Source organism: Galeopterus variegatus, unplaced genomic scaffold, assembly GCF_000696425.1.
Source record: "Galeopterus variegatus unplaced genomic scaffold, G_variegatus-3.0.2 Scaffold3722, whole genome shotgun sequence".
In the NCBI taxonomy this organism is placed as follows: domain Eukaryota; kingdom Metazoa; phylum Chordata; class Mammalia; order Dermoptera; family Cynocephalidae; genus Galeopterus; species Galeopterus variegatus.
The window spans coordinates 82647-106082 of record NW_007729833.1 but is presented as its reverse complement, the minus strand read 5'-3'; the positions used below and the strand labels follow the sequence as shown (position 1 = coordinate 106082).

General features: G+C 38.3%; 1 protein-coding gene across 1 annotated transcript in view; it reads left to right on the top strand.

The window, feature by feature from the left end:
- ZNF407 (zinc finger protein 407) overlaps positions 1 to 23436 on the top strand; it is a gene marked incomplete at its 3' end in the record, with an annotated part of 44276 nt that overhangs the window by 1019 nt on the left and 19821 nt on the right. The window lies entirely within an intron of this gene.

Here is a 23436-nt window from a genome sequence, read left to right as displayed (position 1 = left end):
CGCGGACCCAGCGGGGCCTCGCTGTCCCCGACCCCGTCCGCCCGTCAGCGCAGAAACAGCCCCCTGCGCGCTCCGCGCGTGCCCCTGCACCGAAATCCGGGACGTTCTGGTTCGCCCCCGTCTCTCCCAAGTGAGAAACGAGCACTCCGTCAACTACAGCAGCTGAGGAGGTTTCAGCTTGTAGTTCCAGCAGTGGCTTCCAGGGCCCACTCGTGTCACGCCCTGGGTGCCCTGACCCTACCGCGGCCACTCGCTCCTCCTTCCGTTAAGTGACGCTGGCGTGGGCGGGCGGCCGCTCAGGGCCGGTAGTCCCGAACACCACTCCTGGAAGTGAAGGGTCTTAGCCACTGACGATTTCAATCTCTGCCCCCCTGCAGGGAGACCCTAGGCTGCCTGACAGCACTGTTTGCAGCAGTGGGTTTTTGTCCATAGACACTCATCTCCTCCCAGCCCGCTGGCACACCCTGAGTGTGCTTGTCCTTTTTCTGGAGTGGTCTGGTGGAGGTGGGTGATAATAGCTGCTGACCCCTGTCGGTTGCGTTGGGTTTTAAGTAGCCCATTTGTTTCATTTGGGAGTTTTGGAATAGGACATTTTAGCATCTGTGGATGCACATGTAGGATTCCTATTTTATAGGCAGTTATAATCCTAATGGTGATTTGAATTATAATTTTACAGTCTGTGCCTGGTAGAACCAGTTACAGTATGTACCTGTTTTGTGGTGAGGTGTTAATCGAATTGGAACACTGTATAAGGGACAGCACTAACATATATTGGTGGGCACATCATAAGAAGAGCTCATATGTCATTTGACATACCCTGTATACTTCATTTAGCGCAGCAGCCTTGTAGAGTAGGAATTATTATTCCCTTTTTTCAAACTGAGACTCAGATTAAATTACTTGACCAAAATTAGTGTCGGGGTTCAAATGTCAAGTGTTTGTTACTCATTCTTTTTTGAGTTTGTTACATGTGGAATTATTAACTCCTCCTAGTACAAGGCAAATAACTGGTATATTCTTGCATGACATGTAAGACAGGTGGGATAAGTGATAACACAGTTGCTACTGGTGACTTTTTTTCCCCCTTTCTTTTAACTGTTTATTTTGGAGTAATTTCAGATTTACAGAAAAGTTGCAAGATAGGACAGAGTTCCACTGATACCTTTTAATCAAAGCAAAGTGGTTGCACTTCAAAAACGTTGGTTTCTGCTTTATGCCAAACACCAACATAGGTGCTGGACATAGTAACATATTTTCCTAGAGGATTTTGAGATCTGGTTGAGGAAATAGATGTAAAAATAGATGTAATACCTTTTTCTAAGTGCTGACATAGAGATACAGGAGCACAGAGGAAGTTATGGCTGCCTGCCTGGCAGGGGGTGGTAAAAGCTTCTTACAGGAAGTTTAAATTAGTGTTTAAATTAGGTCTCAAGGATTAGTGGATATTCACTTGGGTGAGAGAACATTTTTCCCCATCGTTCATTCTAATTAGGTTTGTTTTATTATAGGAGAACTCTCTAATCTTAATAAAATAGACTCTCCTAATTTGATTATTCTCCCTCTCGTCCCCTTTTAAGAAGGTGGTGTGTATCCCAGGTGGTAAGCAGAATCCTAGTTTGTACATCCATGAATAGGAGAATGAATTAAGCTGTGTAGTTCTAATTGATAACTGTGACACCCTTGACCACAGTTGACATTGGATTTTTTAGGAGTACAATGTGGTCCTCCACTGAGAATTTTCTTTTTCTTTCTTTCCAGCTCTGATTATTAGTGGAATTAAGTAATTCATTCAGGAAACATTTGTTGCATGCTTGTTTTGCACCAGCCATTGCACTGGAGTAAAATGATGAATGGGGTGGTGGGGAATATAGATAAGTTAATGGGCCTCGATAGTACCATCTAACATTAGTGCAGTATTCTGTGGCGACACAGAGTAGCATAGTGGCAGTCATGATTCTTGGTTGTTGACCACAGAAATGGACTTTGGCCGACTTAAGCATAAAATAAATTTATTGGAAGGGTATAGATAGCTTTCAGAATTGATGGGAAGGCTGGAGTACTGGGTTCAAAAAACAGATAGGAACCGGAAGAGGCTGGTGGTTGAAGCCACAGCCAAGGTCAGCACATAAATAGTCTGGTTAGAATGTTGCTGCTGTCGACATTGCCACTGGAGACACTGCTACCTTTGTTGCTGGACTGTTGACTTTCTTCTGCCTGTGAATAATCTACTGCCCCTGCATCTTTGTGACATTTTTCTAGCATTTGAAGTTCTGAATGGGAACATGAGATTGGCCAAGCCAATCTAGTTGCCAGGGAACAGGAAAATGGAGTAGCTCTTCTCTGGCTTACCACTCACAAAGACATACACAATAAAGGATTCCTACAAAATTAGAAGGTAGCTCAGGGTCTAGATAGTCCTGAAAGCAAAAATGTTCAGCATAACCACTTAACTTGGACTGAGTGGGTAAGAGAGGTTAGTGAGCTGGAGGAGTTGAGGTGGACACTGAGGTATCTGCTTTGGGTGACTGGGTGGATTGTGGTGCTCAGCTCTATGATGGGCAGCAATGGAAGACGAGCAGGTGTTTGGGTAAGGTGATTTCGGTATGGGCTCATTTCGATAGAGATGTTGAGTAGGCAGTTGTATAGATGAGTGTTAAATCCGAGAGGACCATCAGCATCTCACCACAACCTCAGTTCCTTCACGTGTGTGTGTGTGTGTGTGTGTGTATGTCAGTCTCCTTCACTAGGTTATAGCAAGACTGGCTTTCATGTTTATGCATCACAGGTCTCTAACGTGGCGTCTTGCACCAGGAAGATAGTCAATAAATATTTGTGGAATTTAATTTACAGGGTGTTGGCTTTGGGAGTGAGAGTGAGTATGAGCAGTTTGGAGAGGAAGGAAAGTACAATTATGTGTATATGAAAATTATGTCTCTCTGTATACAATATATGCAAACATATATGCATACGTCTAAGGGGTCCTTAAAGGGTTTGTGGAAGATTGGTACTATTTTTTAATTATATTTTTCCTTGAACTTTTTGAAGTGCTCTCGTATGTGTATATGTATATCTATGTATTTATATATATCTATGTATGTACGTACGTGTCTTGACTTTATTGTAGCACTGGTGATGAGTCCAAATCTCCTATATATGTTTTTTGTAGGAAGTAGAAAGTCTTCTATTCTTATCAGTGTTCTCTTGTTGTGACTAGAACATCTCTTTATGGTAATTATGTAGGTAGATCTTGATTATAATAATTCTCTGCTTACTTGATTATCTAGCAATTCCAGCCACCTGGAATATAACCCAGAAATAGCCCTACAAGAGGCTAACAGTTGATGGCAGTGTAGGAATTAAAAGGAATTGCAGCCTTCCTTAATAAAGTAAAATCCAGAACTTGCAAAATTTAGCTCTGGAAGGAGAGCCTTTTGGGGGAGAAGATGGAGATAGATGATATAGTTTCCAATGCTGTTTTCTGTAAGTTTTATTTTTCCTTTTGAGCTTTATTGCTTTTATTCACATGATTAGTTTCTAGATAAAATGTTCTCTCTTTAAAAATTTGGTTCTCTTGAGGATAGCCAAGAAAACTAGAAGTTTCCAAAATACTAAGTACTCAGTACTAAGGAATAGTAAAAGACAAATAAACAGAATTCAATGGAAATAACAGTAATATAATGTTTTTGAGCTCTAAATTATATAAACATAGTCCAGATGCCTTTGTACATGATCTTATTTAATCCCCAAAGATCCTTTAAGGTATGTACTACTTTTTATTCATTTATGGGAAATTCAAACTTAGGATAAGTAACTTGTACAAAGTTGTACAGCTACTAAATGGTAGAGCCAGGATTTGAACCAAGGCAATCTGTCTTCAGAGCCAATGTTTTTATTCACTAAGCTGTACTACCTTCCACAGTATTTTGGCATTCATTCATTCCACAATTAAGCTTTTTGTTTTTTTTAAGTTCTTCCCATGTCTGATATATTTTGTGAGTTATCAGGGATCCACTTAAGGATTAGGTAAACACATTGCCCCCGTGGAGCTTACAGTCTTGTTGGGAAACCCACATTGTCATGTATCATGGAGCCCAGGACAAGATAGGCACAGTCTGTGACAAGAATTAGGGATGGGGGAGACTTCTCAAGAGCGATCCCTGCACTGGCTCTGGAGGATGCCAGGTATGTGGGGCAGGGCATGCAGAGGGAGAGGGAAGGCTTCTAGGCAGCCCTGAAGAACATTGGCAAGTGTGGCCTTTGGCCTGAATATTGAGGGCCTTGAAGGCCAAGACCAAGGCATTCAGACCTTGATATAAGGGCAGTGGGTGCCAGTGATAAGTTCATGCATTCGTTCATGTCTTAGCATTTATTCAAGAAGTGAGTCCTGTACACTCACTGTGCTACATGGATGCTATGAAAGCTGATACTAAGGAGACTTGGTATGATTTGGAAGAAGGTTTAGGGAGACTTCTGAGGGGGAAGGCAGTTTTTTCCCCCTTCAGGTATTTATTTGTTTGCAATTGAAAAACAAATGCATGTGCACAGTTAAACAAACCAGCGTTTGTTTAATTAGTACAATAGTGCTTCAGACTCCCAGGTCCACTCTTCAGAGACAGCTACTATCTTTTTTTTTTTTTCCTCTGACCGGTAAGGGGATTGCAACCCTTGGCTTGGTGTCGTCCACACCACGCTCAGCCAGTGAGCGCGTTGGCCATCCCTATATAGGATCCAAACCCATGGCCTCGGTGCTACCAGCGCCACACTCTCCTGAGTGCACCACAGGTCCGGCCCTGGAGACAGCCACTATGAAGTTTCTTGTGTCTTCATCTAGACATATCCATTATTTTGATGTAAACAAAGCAAATACCAACATTGTTATATCTCTCCATGAAGCAATTCTGACGGCAAAGCAGGAGTAAGGCAGGCCAGGCAATCAGTACCTGAAAGGTCCCTTTTAAAACCTGTATACCTGAGGAGGAAGTAGTGTAGGCTTGGGTCCCTTGGTGCTTTAATCTAGTTGGTGAGACACTATTAATGCCTGTGAAACAGTGAATCTATTTCTTTCTTTATTCTTAAGCATTTTTTAAAAACATTTGAGCACTGGAGATAAAGCTTAAGTGCTCTCCGATCCCAGTGTCTTTCCCACAGTATTATTGTTTCTGTTGCTTATAACAGAATACCTGGAATTGGATGTTTTATAAGAAAATGAAATTTATTGCTCACAGTTTCAGAGGCTGGGAAGTCCAAAGTCCAGGAAACACATCTGGTAAGGGTCTCTTTGGTGGTGGCTGTACAGCAGTGCAGGGGTCTCACATGGCAGAAAATGGAGGAGCAGAAAGAGAGACCAACCTCTCATGTGCTCTCTTAAAGCCCTCTGAACCACGCCTATGACCACCATTTTTAATCCATTCAGTAGGCATGGACCTCAGAATCTAATCACATCCTCAAGGCCCCACCTATCAATTACCATAATAGGATTTTTCACCCTCTTAACAGTCACAGTAGGGATCAAGCTTCTAATATATAATATTTGTGGGACACAATCCATTTCACAGGGTTAAGTAATTTCAGACTTAACAACAAGATGCTTTGGTGAGCTTCCCATGTGAACTTCATCTAGGTCTTTGTAAGTACTATGTAGTTTTGTATTATGGATAGATTAGCTTATTTATCCATTTTCCTATTAAAGGACGTTAAGAGTTTCTGGCTTGAGTGATTTAGTAGGTTGTAAAGCTATTTAGTGCCATAAAGAACAAGGGAGAAGGAGTAAGATTGTGGGGGAAATTGGTGAGTGTGTGAAACATCCAAATAGACTTATGAGTCTAGTGCTTAGGGAGCTGTTGGCTAGTGATAAAAGTTTGGGTCATCAGTACGTGAATGGGAATTTAAACCATATAAGCTGACTTGGTCACTAAGGAAGAGGAAATGAAGAGAGAAGAGAGGCTGCCTCTTCACAAAGCACAGAGTTCCGGTTCTACCATCTCTACTTTGCTCCCTGGGATGCAGGGGATTCCAGAAGAGAACTGTGGCGTGAAGTTTTCTAGATGGGTACCTGCATAGCTCTTCTTGTTAGCTCTTGGTTTGCTTTCTTGTGGTGGGTGCCATTCTGTTTATTCCTAGACACTTCCTCATATGCATTAGATCTTTTGCTAGTCTGCTGTGCAACCGGGGGTCCTAGGCTTAACTTATATTCACAAGACTGTCGTAGGTCACACTTGCACAATCTACTGAGAAGGGGATAGAATGGGAGCTACAGCTTGCCAGCCTGGCAGTGACATGTTCTCTCAGGGGGGTCCTTGCAGCAGTCTGCACAGCTGTACAGAAGCTGATTTCTCTCCAGCTGATTCTTTTGGTGCAGGGACATGAGACCCACATCAGTGGGTGTAGGGTCAGTCCTCTCTTTGAAGCCTTGTCGCCCATAGGGAGCCGGTATCTTTGAACACTTCATAGGCATAACTTTTAGGGTCCTTGGAAAGACACACCAGTTACAAAAGTAATTGCACCACAGAGGAAGCCCAAAGCATGGCACCCCCATTGGATATTTATAGTTTATGCATAGTTCCTCAAAGTCCAGATACAGTTTGCCAATTTGGGCCATTCTTATGATACGCAATTTTGCTTAGTGACATAGTTGACATTCTTACCCTTATTAGGTAACCAGGGAAAACAGAGCCAGACAGTTTAACTAAAGGTCCAGTTTTCATCTCTCAGGGGAAAGGGTTTTGTTAACCTTTCACCCACCATTGGCTACCCATGAAAGAAATAGGGTACATCCTTTTATATTTAGGGTCTGCCTTCCTAGTACCACTTCTAGGGTAAGAGCCATTCCAGCAATGATCTCATTCTTGAGCACCTCCTTTGCCCCCAATATGTGGAGGGAGGTCTCTAGTATAAGCATTTCCTAATCTTATAAGGTCTGGGAAGCATGGACTTTGGATCCAACAACCCTGAGTTAGAATCTGATCTCTGTGGCTACTAGCTATGTGACTTCAGATAAGTCTCTTGACCTCTCTGAGCCTCAGAAGCTTCATCTGTGAAATGTACATAACTTGCATAGTTTGTGTGAGTGGTGATTGGTAGAATGTGGGTAAGTGCTTAGTAAAGAGGCTGGCACAAAGCCGATCCTTCGCTATGTGACTTCAGATAAGTCTCTTGACCTCTCTGAGCCTCAGAAGCTTCATCTGTGAAATGCACATAACTTGCATAGTTTGTGTGAGTGGTGATTGGTAGAATGTGGGTAAGTGCTTAGTAAAGAGGCTGGCACAAAGCCGATCCTTCGTATATTAAAGCCATTATGAGACAGCAGTAATAACAGTACTGCCCATGCCACGAATTAAGCACATATAATAGGGAGTTTGTTTTCTAATACGTAACAGTAAAGTTTTTCTGCCCAGCACAGCAACTGATTACACTGAATCATTAAGAAAACATTAAGTTATATTCTATATACATGTTATGAAAGTAGAGAATTATATGATAACTGTGTAAAAGATTTCCATGAAAACAAACCATAATTTTTAAAAAACTTTTAAGTACAAGCTTTATTATTATAATACCGAATAAGATATTATTCTGGGACACATATTAGCATGCTAGGTTGTTATGTAATTAACTAAGCATAAACCCCAACCCTTGTCTGTATATAGGGCTAAGTTAGAACTATCATGATTAGCAAGAAGATGCTAGTCCCTGTATTGTAGGGGAGAATGTAGGCTGCAGGTTCTTAATCAGACACTCATGGACTTCTAAGCTCTATGAACCCCCTGAAATTATATGCAGAATAATATGTTTCTATAAATTTTTGGCGAGGAGAGATGCCATAGTTTCATGAGAAAAGCATCCACCACCCTTCAGATTGTTAAGGATCACTGGTGAAGAGTGATACGGGAGAGTATGTGAGCAGTGAGTTTCAGGTTAATGAGTGAAGAAAAGTATATAATGGAGTTTAAGGAATTCGTGGGAGATCATTTTTGTTTTTAATAGCTAGATTGTGATTTTAAAAATAAAATTTGGAAGTCTACTTTGTGAGAAAAATACAGTAATTAACTTGGCCTGTAATGAGTTTAAGGTTGTTTTGGCCTGGCATCATGTGCAGGTAATTCTGAATTGGATCTGGAAAGGTGCCTTTTAGAACTATTAATGAAGAAAACTTGTAAAGAACCAGTTTCTTAAGAAGTAATGGAAATATTTATATCTATATGTTTTTTACACTTGATCTTAGCCAAAAGGCTGATAGGTCTATACATTTTTAAATTTTGTTTTTCCCACTGGTTAAAAACTTGTCATCTAATCACACATGTTCCTTATGCGATGACACGCAGCACAGTCCTTCTGAACTATCACCTGACTGTATTAGGTCACCACCACTGAGGAGACAATTTGAGTGATGGGTTTCTTGGAATTGTTTTTATATGTGATTATATGGAATTCCTCTAAAATAGACTTAATATAGAATTAAATAGGAGAAACTGTAAAATTAGAGTTTAATGGGTTTAGCTAAAGCAAACACAATTTAAAATAATTAGAAATTATTTTAGATATATGAAATATGATTCAGAGACCAGTTGATGAAAAGAAGAAATTTTGCTCATTTTACTTTGATGAAAGAGAGTAAACATCTGGTGAATACTAGTGGTTTTCTTTTCACATTCAGGCCTTAGAGGGATGAATGGCCTTATAGAGTTACAACTTTTAGAGAGGATAAGGATTGTGGCAATTACCTTTTCCAACTCCTTCCCTGTCTGATACGGAAGCCAAGCCCCACAGAAGGTAAGTGGGTAGTCAGTCTGAGAGTCTCAGAAAAAGGATTAGAAGTCAGGACTCTTGATTTACAGAACTATCACCTGACTGTATTAGGTCACCACCACTGAGGAGACAATTTGAGTGATGGGTTTCTTGGAATTGTTTTTATATGTGATTATATGGAATTCCTCTAAAATAGACTTAATATAGAATTAAATAGGAGAAACTGTAAAATTAGAGTTTAATGGGTTTAGCTAAAGCAAACACAATTTAAAATAATTAGAAATTATTTTAGATATATGAAATATGATTCAGAGACCAGTTGATGAAAAGAAGAAATTTTGCTCATTTTACTTTGATGAAAGAGAGTAAACATCTGGTGAATACTAGTGGTTTTCTTTTCACATTCAGGCCTTAGAGGGATGAATGGCCTTGTAGAGTTACAACTTTTAGAGAGGATAAGGATTGTGGCAATTACCTTTTCCAACTCCTTCCTTGTCTGATACGGAAGCCAAGCCCCACAGAAGGTAAGTGGGTAGTCAGTCTGAGAGTCTCAGAAAAAGGATTAGAAGTCAGGACTCTTGATTTACGGGCCAGTCTTTTTGCTCTTCCAATGGTGGCTCAAATGTGGCTCAGCGTCACCTGGAGGGCTNAGCAATGATCTCATTCTTGAGCACCTCCTTTGCCCCCAATATGTGGAGGGAGGTCTCTAGTATAAGCATTTCCTAATCTTATAAGGTCTGGGAAGCATGGACTTTGGATCCAACAACCCTGAGTTAGAATCTGATCTCTGTGGCTACTAGCTATGTGACTTCAGATAAGTCTCTTGACCTCTCTGAGCCTCAGAAGCTTCATCTGTGAAATGCACATAACTTGCATAGTTTGTGTGAGTGGTGATTGGTAGAATGTGGGTAAGTGCTTAGTAAAGAGGCTGGCACAAAGCCGATCCTTCCTATATTAAAGCCATTATGAGACAGCAGTAATAACAGTACTGCCCATGCCACGAATTAAGCACATATAATAGGGAGTTTGTTTTCTAATACGTAACAGTAAAGTTTTTCTGCCCAGCACAGCAACTGATTACACTGAATCATTAAGAAAACATTAAGTTATATTCTATATACATGTTATGAAAGTAGAGAATTATATGATAACTGTGTAAAAGATTTCCATGAAAACAAACCATAATTTTTAAAAAACTTTTAAGTACAAGCTTTATTATTATAATACCGAATAAGATATTATTCTGGGACACATATTAGCATGCTAGGTTGTTATGTAATTAACTAAGCATAAACCCCAACCCTTGTCTGTATATAGGGCTAAGTTAGAACTATCATGATTAGCAAGAAGATGCTAGTCCCTGTATTGTAGGGGAGAATGTAGGCTGCAGGTTCTTAATCAGACACTCATGGACTTCTAAGCTCTATGAACCCCCTGAAATTATATGCAGAATAATATGTTTCTATAAATTTTTGGCGAGGAGAGATGCCATAGTTTCATGAGAAAAGCATCCACCACCCTTCAGATTGTTAAGGATCACTGGTGAAGAGTGATACGGGAGAGTATGTGAGCAGTGAGTTTCAGGTTAATGAGTGAAGAAAAGTATATAATGGAGTTTAAGGAATTCGTGGGAGATCATTTTTGTTTTTAATAGCTAGATTGTGATTTTAAAAATAAAATTTGGAAGTCTACTTTGTGAGAAAAATACAGTAATTAACTTGGCCTGTAATGAGTTTAAGGTTGTTTTGGCCTGGCATCATGTGCAGGTAATTCTGAATTGGATCTGGAAAGGTGCCTTTTAGAACTATTAATGAAGAAAACTTGTAAAGAACCAGTTTCTTAAGAAGTAATGGAAATATTTATATCTATATGTTTTTTACACTTGATCTTTAGCCAAAAGGCTGATAGGTCTATACATTTTTAAATTTTGTTTTTCCCACTGGTTAAAAACTTGTCATCTAATCACACATGTTCCTTATGCGATGACACGCAGCACAGTCCTTCTGAACTATCACCTGACTGTATTAGGTCACCACCACTGAGGAGACAATTTGAGTGATGGGTTTCTTGGAATTGTTTTTATATGTGATTATATGGAATTCCTCTAAAATAGACTTAATATAGAATTAAATAGGAGAAACTGTAAAATTAGAGTTTAATGGGTTTAGCTAAAGCAAACACAATTTAAAATAATTAGAAATTATTTTAGATATATGAAATATGATTCAGAGACCAGTTGATGAAAAGAAGAAATTTTGCTCATTTTACTTTGATGAAAGAGAGTAAACATCTGGTGAATACTAGTGGTTTTCTTTTCACATTCAGGCCTTAGAGGGATGAATGGCCTTGTAGAGTTACAACTTTTAGAGAGGATAAGGATTGTGGCAATTACCTTTTCCAACTCCTTCCTTGTCTGATACGGAAGCCAAGCCCCACAGAAGGTAAGTGGGTAGTCAGTCTGAGAGTCTCAGAAAAAGGATTAGAAGTCAGGACTCTTGATTTACAGGCCAGTCTTTTTGCTCTTCCAATGGTGGCTCAAATGTGGCTCAGCGTCACCTGGAGGGCTTGTGAAAACAGATTGCTGAGCATCATCCAGAGATTCCAATTCAGCAGGTCAGGGGTGGGGCTTGGGAATTTGCATTTTTGACAAGTTCCAGGTGATGTTGAAGCTGCTGGTTCTGAGACCTTACTTTTCTAACCTTATTTTTTCTAACCTTGGCATTACCGTTGATCTCTCAGATCTCTTGTAAGAGGAGAGTGAGTAAACTTCCATGTGTTTACGCCAGCCTAACCTTTGCCCTGATATTCAGAGAATCAAGTTCTTTAATTTTGTGTTAAGAAAAGTAATGCATGTGTGATTAGATGGAGAAAAAAAGGAGTAGACGTGGAATATTTCTCAAAGAGTCATTGTGGCATTTTCAACCATAATTTTTGGAGCTAATTCTGTTTGCCAGAACAACTGGCCATTGAAGTGGATAAGCTTGAGCTGTGAGGGCCCCCAGTCTTATCAACATTTGCTCTAAAAAGGGTGTCCCGGTTGACTGCTACAGTGTACAAGAGTGAAAAATTATTTCCAGTTTTGTTACTCTGTGTTTTTATCTGTCATTTTGTATGTTTAAATGTTCCCTTATTATATGTAAAAATCTCATCAAGCCCTAACACAGTTACATGCCCGTAGTAGATGTTAAATAAACGTGAGTTGAGATGAATTAGAAAAGAATAAAGGGGAAAATAAAATAGTTCACTTATCTGGATAGACTTTAGTGCCTTAGAGAAAGTTACTGTTCTTTAGATTATCTAAGTACAGGCTTTTATTGAACAATTACAACTTATTTATTCCATTTTAATCCTTACAATTATTGAGGTTTTTTAGTTCAATTATTGGAGGTGGTAGCATATTTTTATGTTAGAGTCAATGAGTGATCCCCCCATAACTTTTTACCTTTCAACTGAAATGACTTTTTAAAACTTTATTTTGAAATAATTTTAGATTATAAAAAAATTGCAGAAATAGTCTAGAGGGTTCCTGTGTATGTACTTTTTGCCTTGCATCCCCTCTTGTTAACATCTGTGTATCTATAATACAATGTTCAAACCAGGCCTTGATACAACTTACCTAATAAAGACTTTATTAGAGTTTCATCAGTTGTCCCACTGATGTCCTTTTTCTGGTCCAGGGTACAATCCAGTATCCCATGTTGCATTTAGTTATGTCTCTTTAGTGTCTTCCAATCTGTGGTAGTTCCTTTTAGATTTCTTTGTCTTTCTTGATCTTGATACTTTTGAAGAGTACTGGGCAGTTGTTTTATAGAATGTCCTTCAGTTTGGATTTGTCTGATGTTCTTTAATGATTAAATTGAGGGTTCAGCATTTTTGCAAGAATACCCCAGAGGTGAACTCATGCCCTTCTCTTTGCATTGCATCAGGAGGTATGTGATAAAGATAAGTGTTGTTACTGGTGAATGTGAACTTCAATCTCTTGGTTGAGGTGGTGTCTATCAGATTTTTGCATTCTAAGGTTAAAATTTTTCCTTTGTAATTAATGACTCATAACTTTTCTAATTTTGGTGCGGAAGTTTTAAAAGAAATGAACATATATCAGAATCTTTTCAGTTTGACCCTAACTTTGAGACATTTCTTGTCTTGGGAAGCTTTATTATTACTTGTTAGAATCAAACAGCAGGGAAAGGTAAAGGTGTAGACTGTTGGAAGAACAGTTATTTGCTCAAGAGTTGTAGTTAATTAATATCAGTTAGTCTTGAATTGGCAGGTGTGGGAGCTGTTTGTCCCAATTCTTTTGCTGTGGTTCTGGGATCTGTCTCACATCTGTCTTCCAGTGTGCTACTTTCTGTAATGCCTTGCATTCCTTAAAACTCTCCCTAGAGCATTTTGTGGAAGATGGATGTACTTCAGTTCATCACGAAATAGTTGCTTTAATATCCTGTTGCTTATCCATTTGGTAGTTCAGAGAGCTGGGTAGGTATGTTCTCTTTGAAGATCATGCCAGTGACACTGCTTGATTTATTACATATACCTACATATAAATTGTCTCTATTCTCAAAATGCATATGCCTTTAATATCTCAACCAGAGTAAATTGGAAGAAATATATCTGTCTCCCTCAAAACTTGTATGCTCCTTGCAGGCAGGGAACAGATCTCTCTTTGTTTACCATGATTTGCCTAGTACCTGGCACACACAAGCCACTCAATAAATATTTGATGAATAAGTGAATATTACACAAGCATTTTGTTAGCTGCTTTTTTGTAAATTACCAGAATATTGTGACCATCTTTCCACATGAACACAGAGCTGTGTAATCTGCACAGTATTCAAGTATGTGGATGTGCTGTAAGAGCTTTGTCCTTGACCTGTCCTCTTTTGTTGGACAGTAGGTTATTTCCAATTTTCCTCTGGTAAAAAGAGTTCCATGCTGAACATTCTAAAACATATTTTATCCAGTTATTTCCTTAAAATATAATCTGTAAAGAGTAATGAATGATTCAAAGAACGTGGATATTTGAAGACTTTTCTTAAATCTGTATAGCAAAGCAAAAAGAGTTCCATGCTGAACATTCTAAAACATATTTTATCCAGTTATTTCCTTAAAATATAGTCTGAAAAGAGTAATGAATGATTCAAAGAACGTGGATATTTGAAGACTTTTCTTAAATCTGTATAGCAAAGTTACCCTCTAGAAGGGGTAATTACCCAACCCATACTATTTGAGAATGCCCATTTCCCAAACTTTTTCAATGCTTAACTCTTTATTTTTTTAGAATAAGACTTAAATGATATTTTTGTGGGGACATTTTTAAGGATTTTTCCTGGAGTGTGTTGGGGTCAGATCATAGTCTGACTAACTTGTTAATAACCTTCCAAATTTTCATGTAAAAATTTTCCATTTTTTTGTTTGCTTCAATGAGAGAGCAGAATAAATCTCAATAAAGTAATGGTTAACACCTTATCAGTTTTCACTTGGGATACTTTTTGTGTCTTTCGTAAAGTTATAGTTGGTTATATATGTAGTCCTTACCAAACAGGAAACTTCCTAAGGGTGGGATATATTTTAGTTCACATTACTCACAGAAACCAACTACAGGTCAATTAAAGGCTTAAATACAAAAGGCAAAACTGTGAAACTTTTAGAAGGCAATCTAGGACAATAGCTCTATGACTCTGGTATGGGGAAGTGGTTCTTAAACAGATCACAGAAGGTGCAAACCATAAAGGAAAAGATCAATACTTTTGACAACATTAATATCGACAACTTGTGTTTATTAAGAAAAATCATCAAGAAAGTGAACAGACAAGTCTCAAGAGAGAATAGATATATTCAGTACATATTACAGATAAAAGATTAGTATCCAGAGAGGTAAGCAACTATAAATCAGTAAGAGTGCTTACTATGTGCCAGGCACTGGTTTGAGCACATCACACACAGAGTTTATAAGCTATTGAATAGATGATGTTTGCACCTTGCAGTGACCCTGTGGGGTAGGCATTATTACACCACTGCTTTACAGAAGAGGCCCCTGCCCACTGGCACACAGATATTAGGGGCAGAGGCAGTGTAACTCTTAGTGTTACACAGGGTCAGAGGAAGAAGACAAGCATAGACAAAACTGTGAGAGAGCGGGAGAGAAGAAAACAAAAGTCAAGATAGGAATGGGAGTATGGAGGAAGACCGGTAAAGGTGTATTTACTCTCCTTTTCAAAGCTGCGCTTTATCTTTGTAGGTTTTTTTTTTTTTTCCTTTTTGTCTTTTTTCGTGTCCGGCAACGGATCGCAACCCTCAGTGTCACGCCCGTACCGGACCGGGACCGGCAACGGGATCGCAACCCTCGGTGTTGCGCCCTCATCTCGCTCAGCCAGTGAGCGGGAACCGGTCTGTATGTGGGATCCGAACCCTCGGCGGGAGCACTGCTGCGCTCCCAAGCGGCGCACTGCAGCAGTGCGCCACCGGGCCGGCCCTGTAGGTTTGTTTTTAAACCAGCGTATGTGACTATCATTCTAGCAGATGACAAGTCCCTAAACAGAAATGTAATTAATTGCATTGTGATTTTAGTTTTGGTTTTGATTGAATTTTGAGTCTAAATGACTTCTAAGGAGTGCGTTTTCCAGTTAATTAGAAAGTGTAGCGTCATGCCATAGGATTTGGGAAATCATACTTCTTTGCTTAGGCAATTTACTGCTAAAAAAGGAACTTTTGGGAAATCAATATTTGCCTATTTTTTTCTAGCCTTTAATAACTTTGTTTTCTTTTATTGTATTTATTCCATATTATGGGGACTTTTTCTTAAATAAACATTGCTTACACTGTAGACCTTATCTTAAGCCATCATGGTATTATACCCAGTCATTGAATTGAATGAGTATAGGAAAAGTAAAAATATGATTCTAGAAGTCAAATTACATGTCCTATGAGCAAAATAGCACTATTATTTTTGTTTGATATACAGAGTGCTAGAATTGTCTACACCAGGAGAACTGTCAAGCATTTGTAATTATGTAATATACTTTCTAGCAGAATCAGCCCCTACTGAGAAGTTGACAGCTGGTGAGAGTCCTTCCAGGGAAGGGATATCTGCACTGCAGACACATGGAGTGATTGTAGGAGATCCCTTACGGGCAAATGCAGAACATGGGCTTCTTAAAACAGATTTTACGTACTTTATCTCTTTTAGTTTCAGCTACATTTTGCGAGGTAATCTCAGTCTTAATTCTCAGAGCTTTTCAGTGTATTTGATGCTCATACTTCTGCTTCCCTTTTTCTGCTGTGCTTTTTTCTTCCAAAAAACCCCCCCCCCCCAAATAGTTGTTTTAAATAAAAGCAAGTAAGGTAATAAGAAGCCTAGTAGGGAAAAGACATTGTTTAACACAGTGCGAGTAATACCAGTCTAATCATCAAATGTAGCTAGAGCCCAGCATGCCTTTCAGTTATTAAGTATAATGAAAACTTTTAAACATAGAACAAGCAACAAACTACTTCTTTGGAGGTGTACAATTCACTTATGATTTCTGATTGTGAGTTATGGATCAGAATTTGATATACAATTATTGGATCAATTATTATAGAATGAGAAATACCAGTTATAGGAGTTCATGTTAATTTAAAATATAATTATAAAATCATTATAATTTAAAATAAGGTGGTAATGTACTTTTAAAAATAGCTTAGAAAATTTAGATCACTGAAGGAAAGGGAGTAGAAATGATAGTCTTTCAGAAAATGAGACCAAGTGGTTTCGATAACAATCTTCAGGGAACAAAATCTGGTTTTACATATGGGCAGTGTTTTGTTATATTTCACTCTAACACCATAGGATTTCAAGATGGTAGATTGGGGCAATGTTTGCTAAAAGTGGCATTCAGAAAAATTTTGTATGGGAAATCACAATGTTGGCAAATGTTTTCGGAATCCCTATGTGATAGCTCTGCTTAATACAGTACATTTCTTTTTCTTGATTCTTTCCACCCCCCCACCTTTTTTTCCCTCTCCTCCTGCCCATCACACCTCTATGTCTGATAAATATACATTAAGTGTGTTTTAATTTTTTTGAAGAGTTACAAAGGACTTTAGTTCAGTGGCTCTCAAATCTTGCTCATGAGAATTACCAGGTAACCCTTTAATAGTGCAGATTTTTGGGCTGGCCGGTTAGCTCAGTTGGTTAGTGTGCAGTCTTATAACACTAAGGTTATGGGTTCAGATCCCCATACCAGCCAGCTGCCAAAAAAAAATAAAGTACAGGTTTTTGTCCCCTACTGACCTTCTTAATCATACTCTCTCCATGGGTAAGATCAGGGATTCATGTTTTTGATAATTAGCTAAGTTTGTAAATGATTGGTATTGTCTATAATTCTCTTGTTTTACAAATGTGGGATAGCTCTAGGTGTGCTCTTCCAGAGGTAGTTGCATTTCTGAAAAAAAGGTTTTTGTAAGTCTTGTAAAGGCTGAAAACCTTAATTTATGGCAGAATGACAAGCAATATCATATTTTTTGGACTGGTGTGTGGAGATATGGCTAGCTGTCTACCCAGATCAGTTCTCTTTCATAAGATACAGTTGCACAACAGGTTACATTTTTTCAGGTTCCCTTGCTGCTAAGCAGGTATAAGTGGAAGTGGTAGATGCTGCTTTTGAGTCAAGGCTTTTCAGAAGCAGTGAACCAGCTGTCCCTGTCATACTTGCTTTCTTCTGTCAGCTAGATGCAGGGAATGAGGACTCTCCGAGGCAGAGCATCAAGGTGCCAGGGTCCCTGAGCCTGTAGCAGAATGCTTGCTGACTAGAACACCTGCCTTGGAGATTTACAACAGTGAGATACAGACTTATCTTGTGTTTGAGCCACTTTTAAGTCAATTTATTATAGCAGTTGTGGTGTGAGGGCATTAAGGTCTTGTTAGGTTGGTTCTAGCCACTGTATCCAAATCTAAAAGGAATGGCAGATTATGAATATGTAGAAAATTAGTATTCTGAAGTTTTCTTCCTCCATATAAAAATTCTGATATCTGTTCTTTAGAATGTAGAAAAGCAATATTACAGAGTTAGGGCCTTTTATTAGACTGCGATATTTTCTTAGAGGCATAATCTGAAGGTGTCCAATACTCATGTGTAGCTATAAAGTAATGAATAATAAGCAAATGAAGACTTTTTTTTTTTCCTTTTTGTCTTTTTTCGTGTCTGGCAACGGATCGCAACCCTCAGTGTCACGCCCGTACCGGACCGGGACCGGCAACGGGATCGCAAACCTTGGTGCTGCGCCCACACCTTGCTCAGCCAGTGAGTGGGAACCGGTCTGTATGTGGGATCCGAATCCTTGGCGGGAGCGCCGCCGCGCTCCCAAGCGGCGCACTGTAGCAGTGCGCCACTGGGCCAGCCCGCAAATGAAGACTTTTGATGCCACCTGTGAAAGGTTGCCAGCTATGGGGAAGGGGCTGATTTCCAGAACACTCTGGTTTAATAATGAACTGAGAATTCTTTATTTTTATTGACTTCTTAGAATTTATGTGATTTAGAAATTAGTAAATGAACAAGATATGGTGTAGTGTAATGCAGTTTTCCAAACTGTAGTCATTTGCCTACTCTTTCATTGTTTTTGCTGTATAATACCACCATATATATATTTTTTATCTTAGCCTTGTCATAAGAATTAATATATGTGAAGTTATTGGTTGGTGTGTTATTTTTTTCATAATACACATTTGAAGAATACATGCTTATTTAAAACTCCTTATGTGTGATACCTAGCTTTAAGTGCTGTTAGTGGTGTTTCTGTCACACTTTGAGAAATACTGTTCATGTGATGAATCCTTCTCTTTTTTTTTTATGTCTTCAGTGCTTAATCCATAAAATTTAATAGAAATAAATGCAGTCACATGGAAACTAGCAAACATGCTATGTCTAATGCGGCTTTGGGTATAGCCTTTGCCTATTGTAGTGATTAATATTCTGTTTGGTTGATGTTTGTTATTGAGGGACAACAAAAACAATACCTAAAAAAATTTGCAAATGGATTATGTAGGTTCTGTAAAGTTAGTGAGTACTGAGCCTAAAGAAGTGCCAGTGAACATGGAATTCAGTAAAATTAGAATGAAAATCTTGTAAACCTCTGTTGCTGTTGGTAGGAAAAGAGCTTGATGGTAATTCCCAGGGAAAAATGGCTTGAAAGGGACCAGAAAGCACTGTTAGGTTATGGGCTAGAGGAGTACTTGAGGACTAAGACTCAGTAGTATGAGCATCTCCCTCTTCTTTTCCTTCTTTTGTCTCATAAGAATATGGAAGATGCCGTGCTGGGGATCTCCCTCATCAGTGTTAGCAGAAAAGCTGTGCTGGAGGGGATGCCATAGCCATCCTTGAGCGCTGAGAAAGTACTCAAGCCCTTCCTCCCTCCCTCCCTCTCACATACTTTAAAAGTTTTGTAATGTACCCAAACATTGGACTTACATATAATTTTGGTTTTAACCTCTTCAGTTATTTGGATAAGTTTGCCTCTTCAGGTATAAATTAATATTTTAAATTTGTACTAAAACATCTGTGTTTTTAGATGAAAAGGGAGCTTCTTTTTTTTTTTTTTAAAGGGAGCTTCTTATTTCAAGTGTTTCAGAATTTTATAGAAGAGTCTTATATATTGTAGACATTGAGTACATTGAAACTTTTCTTTGGAAGACTCTACCTCATATTTAGTCCCGTTTCCTCTCTTGACTACTTTTACTCATATCTAATTTTTTTTTTTTTTTTTGAATTCATTAACATCCTATACCAGCAGGCAGGATAAATAAAAGCAGGCAAGGTAAATAAAGGAAAGGTGGTAGAATTTCAGAGTTTATGTTAGTAATTTGTACCAGGTGAGGTAAAATAGAAGTGTGTTAAAATAGAGTGATGACTAAAGTTTGGGATTATCTGCTCTTTTCTCATTTGTATTAATTGAGAGTGAGATGTGAGAAACAGACATAGGCTTAGTGAACAGCAGGAAAAGGGAGTTCAGAAGGGAAATTCAGAGGGAAAAATGAAAATGGAAATGTAGTTTTGCTGGGCAAAAACTAAGGGAAAAAGGACTGAGAAAAGTTTCAGAAAAATGATAGCATTCGGTAATGAACAGCATGATGGTTATAGAGGAAACATTGAGGTGAGCAAAGAATGTGGAGATGTGTGTGGTTGCAGGACTGCTCTGAGTACTGAGAGTTCGACTGGATACTTGACAGCCTTTAGCGAAGTGTGGTCGCGAGGAGTACAGAATTATCATTTCCTCTCACTCTTGCTCTCATGTACACACTCTATTGCGCACACACACACACACACACATCTACATGTACACACATCCGTGTGCATGTTTACACGTACACACACATCCATGTGCATGTCTGCGTGTACACACACATCCATGCACATATCTACACACACACACACCATGCGCATGTCTGTGCGCACACACACATCCATGCGCACGTCTATGCACACACACACATCCATGTGCACGTCTGTGTGCACACACATCCGCGTGCATACACACATCCATGCACACGTCTACATGTACACATACATCCATGCACACTTACCCACTTTTCATTTTTTCCTGAACCATTTGAGAGTAAGTTAAATACACCATGACCCTTTACCCATGAGCACTCAGTTTATATCTTCTAAGAACAGGGATATTCTCTCACATGACAGTAGTACTGTTTTATAAATTTACATTGGTACTTTTTGTCAGTTGACCTAAAATATCATTAAAAGCGTTTTTTTTGGCCTGCCAGCATAGGATCCAGTCTGAGAACAGGTATTGCATTTAGTTGTCATGTCTCTTTAGCCTCCTTAAATCTGGAGCATTTCCATAGCCTTTCTTTGTCTTTTATGACACTGACATTTTTGAAGAATGCAGTCTTCCCCACCTTTTTTTTTTTCTTTCTTCAAATAAAACATTCCTCATTTTGTGTTTGTTTGCTGTTTGCTCTTGATTAGCTGGAGGTGTTGCATTCTCAGCTGCAATAAATGCATAGGTGATGTTGTGTCCTTCTCAGGGTTTCACCACGTCTGTCACCTGGGGGCACACCACGTCTGTCAGCCCTTCATCGAGGATGTTGGTTTTGATCACGCAGGCCCAGGCAAGTGTTGCCAGTTTATCCACTGTACAATTACTGAGTTGTTTTTTCTTCCATTGCTACTAATAAGCAGTTTGTGGGGAGATGCTTTAATACCATACAGACATTCTGCTCCATATCAAAAATATACCCCCTAGATTTAGCATCCATTGGTGATTCTTGGCAGTAATCATCACCAATATGATTTTCTATCTCCAACACTCTCTCCATATTTCCCACTTGGCCCTCAGCATAGCATTCTGCTGTAAACAGAGCCATCCCTTTGCCCCTCCTTGCCATCTGTCTGTCTTTCTGTCTGTCTAATCTGTCATTTAATCATTGAATTAGCTTATTCACTCCTATTTTTAATGGTTTAATGGTATAAATTATTTTGGTGTTCAAATTGTTCCAGATTTGGCTGATGGAAGCCCCTTTAAGCTGGCTGCTGTGTCTTTGGGACTTTTTCTTTTTTTTTTTTTGTTTGTTTTTAGCATTTTCGTTCTTTCTGATGTAATTCGGTGCTCCAGCCTCATCTTGTACCTACCTTGCCCCAGCCCTAGAATCAACTATTTCTCAAGGACCTCAGTCAGGTTCCTTCCTGTCAGAATTAAAGACCAAGATCTGCATGCGGGGTGTGCTCATTGTTACTGGTCCTGCTTCTCTCATGCTTGAGTATTTAATGTGAGGTTCAGTCAGCCACAGGTAACTTAGTGTCCCTGCGTTTGCCCAAAATTAGACTCCAAGCATCTCTGACTGTCATAGTAATGAGTCACCTTCTGGCTTTCCTTTTATTTGTGGTACTTTGATTCTGAGTTTAGTCCCAGGACTTCAATCATAAATGTATTTTCATTTAAGGACTTTGTCTTTTTTTTCTTGAGAGTAGCTGTCATTTTCCATTACTTCAACAGTGTGTAGAGATTTTTTTTTTAAGTTTCCCACTCAGTCACCTTTCCCCACAAGTAATATATTTTGGAAAGTGTAGAAAAGTGCCAGGAAGAGGAGAAAAAAATTACCTATAATTTCACCACTCAAGGGAAAAAATACTGTTAACCTTATTATATAAATGGACTTGGGTAGAACTATATCCATTTTTAAAATTTAATAGCGAAGTTTTTCTCCCTTTTAAATATACTTTCTTAACACTCAGATCTTCGATACCTAATAATTTATATTACAGATGTCTTGAGGCTTGATAGTTTTATATAGCGTGTTAGCTTATTGACATTGGAATTACAGTGTATTCCAGATTTCTTCTAAAATTAGTAGTTTTAGTCTTTTTATCCCTGCAGTTCTTTGATTAGCCCTTGTGTTCCATCTCTTCTAAGTGGACCTGACAAATCCACCTAAGCAAGAACAGTGTGGAACATGCCGTTAGCTTTTTTGTAAAGTTATATTTCCCCCACATTTACATTTTGGAAATACTCTTTTTCTTCCTATTCTTCCTGCTGGAACTAAAAACAAATAAATAATTAAGAATACCTTTTCTACTCTTTGAGTGTTCAACAGCTCTTTTATATCAGTGAGGGATTTTCTTATGGAATTTAGGAATCTTAGTCCTTCCTTCTCGCTTTACAAACAAGAAAACTGAGGCTCAGAAAAGTGACGAGTTGCCATGTATCCTACAGCTTGTTCTTGGTACAATTGGGATGGAAGCCACTGCCTCCTTACTTGCAGCTTATTGTTCTTTTTCACTAATGTTTGAAGTTTTCAGTGTAAATATATTATGTGTTTCTTTAATTTTATTCTCCTAATTCTTCTCTTTGTTTGCCTCGGCATTCATACGTTATATGCTTCATTCTCCTGCCTTTTTAAAAAGATTAAAGGAAAATTTAAGGAACATATAGTAACTTTATCATGGAATGCTTTTTTTATGGCTGCATTATAAATTCTTGAAAATAAAGGGTCTAATGGAAACACTTAATGAGAAAGGAGGAGCTCTATCACATATAACCTTCCTCCCTCTTTTTTTAGTGAATAGACCGTTTAAACTAAATTAAGTAAAGGATATAAATTCTGTTGTTTCAGCTTTAATATTTCATGACTGATTTTATAGATGAAATTATATTTTACAATAAATAGAAAGAAGAATTTATACAGCCTGTTCAATTTGAAGTGAAACAGCAAATCCCATTTCTCTGTAGCTGTAAAGAAAATTCATTATAATGTCTTTAGTTGTAAGAAATGGTTTATTCCGATTAGTTACACTGATAATAAAACAACCTTTTCAAATGGCATAAGATACAAACGATCATAGATGTCTGCTTTTAATGACATTGAATTTTTTCATTTTCTACTTTACTCATAGAGTCTTCAGTCCTTTCTCTTGTTTCCTTTTTTCTTATTGCACTTGGAACTTCCTTTTTAAAGGAAATACTAAAAAAGCATTTGTTTTAAAAATACTTTTTGAAAGGATATAAATTAAATTTTAACTTTTTGTGTTAATCTTTCTGACTACAAAAGATATATTTATCAGAGAAGGTTGATATAAGGTTGTCATAAAATTATCAATTTAATGTATTTGGAAAACAGTACTTGAAGTGGAAGAAGGTTTTAAAAAAAAAATTGCCAAGTAAGATGGCTGAGGTAATTTTACAGTTTATTTTTGTCATATGATT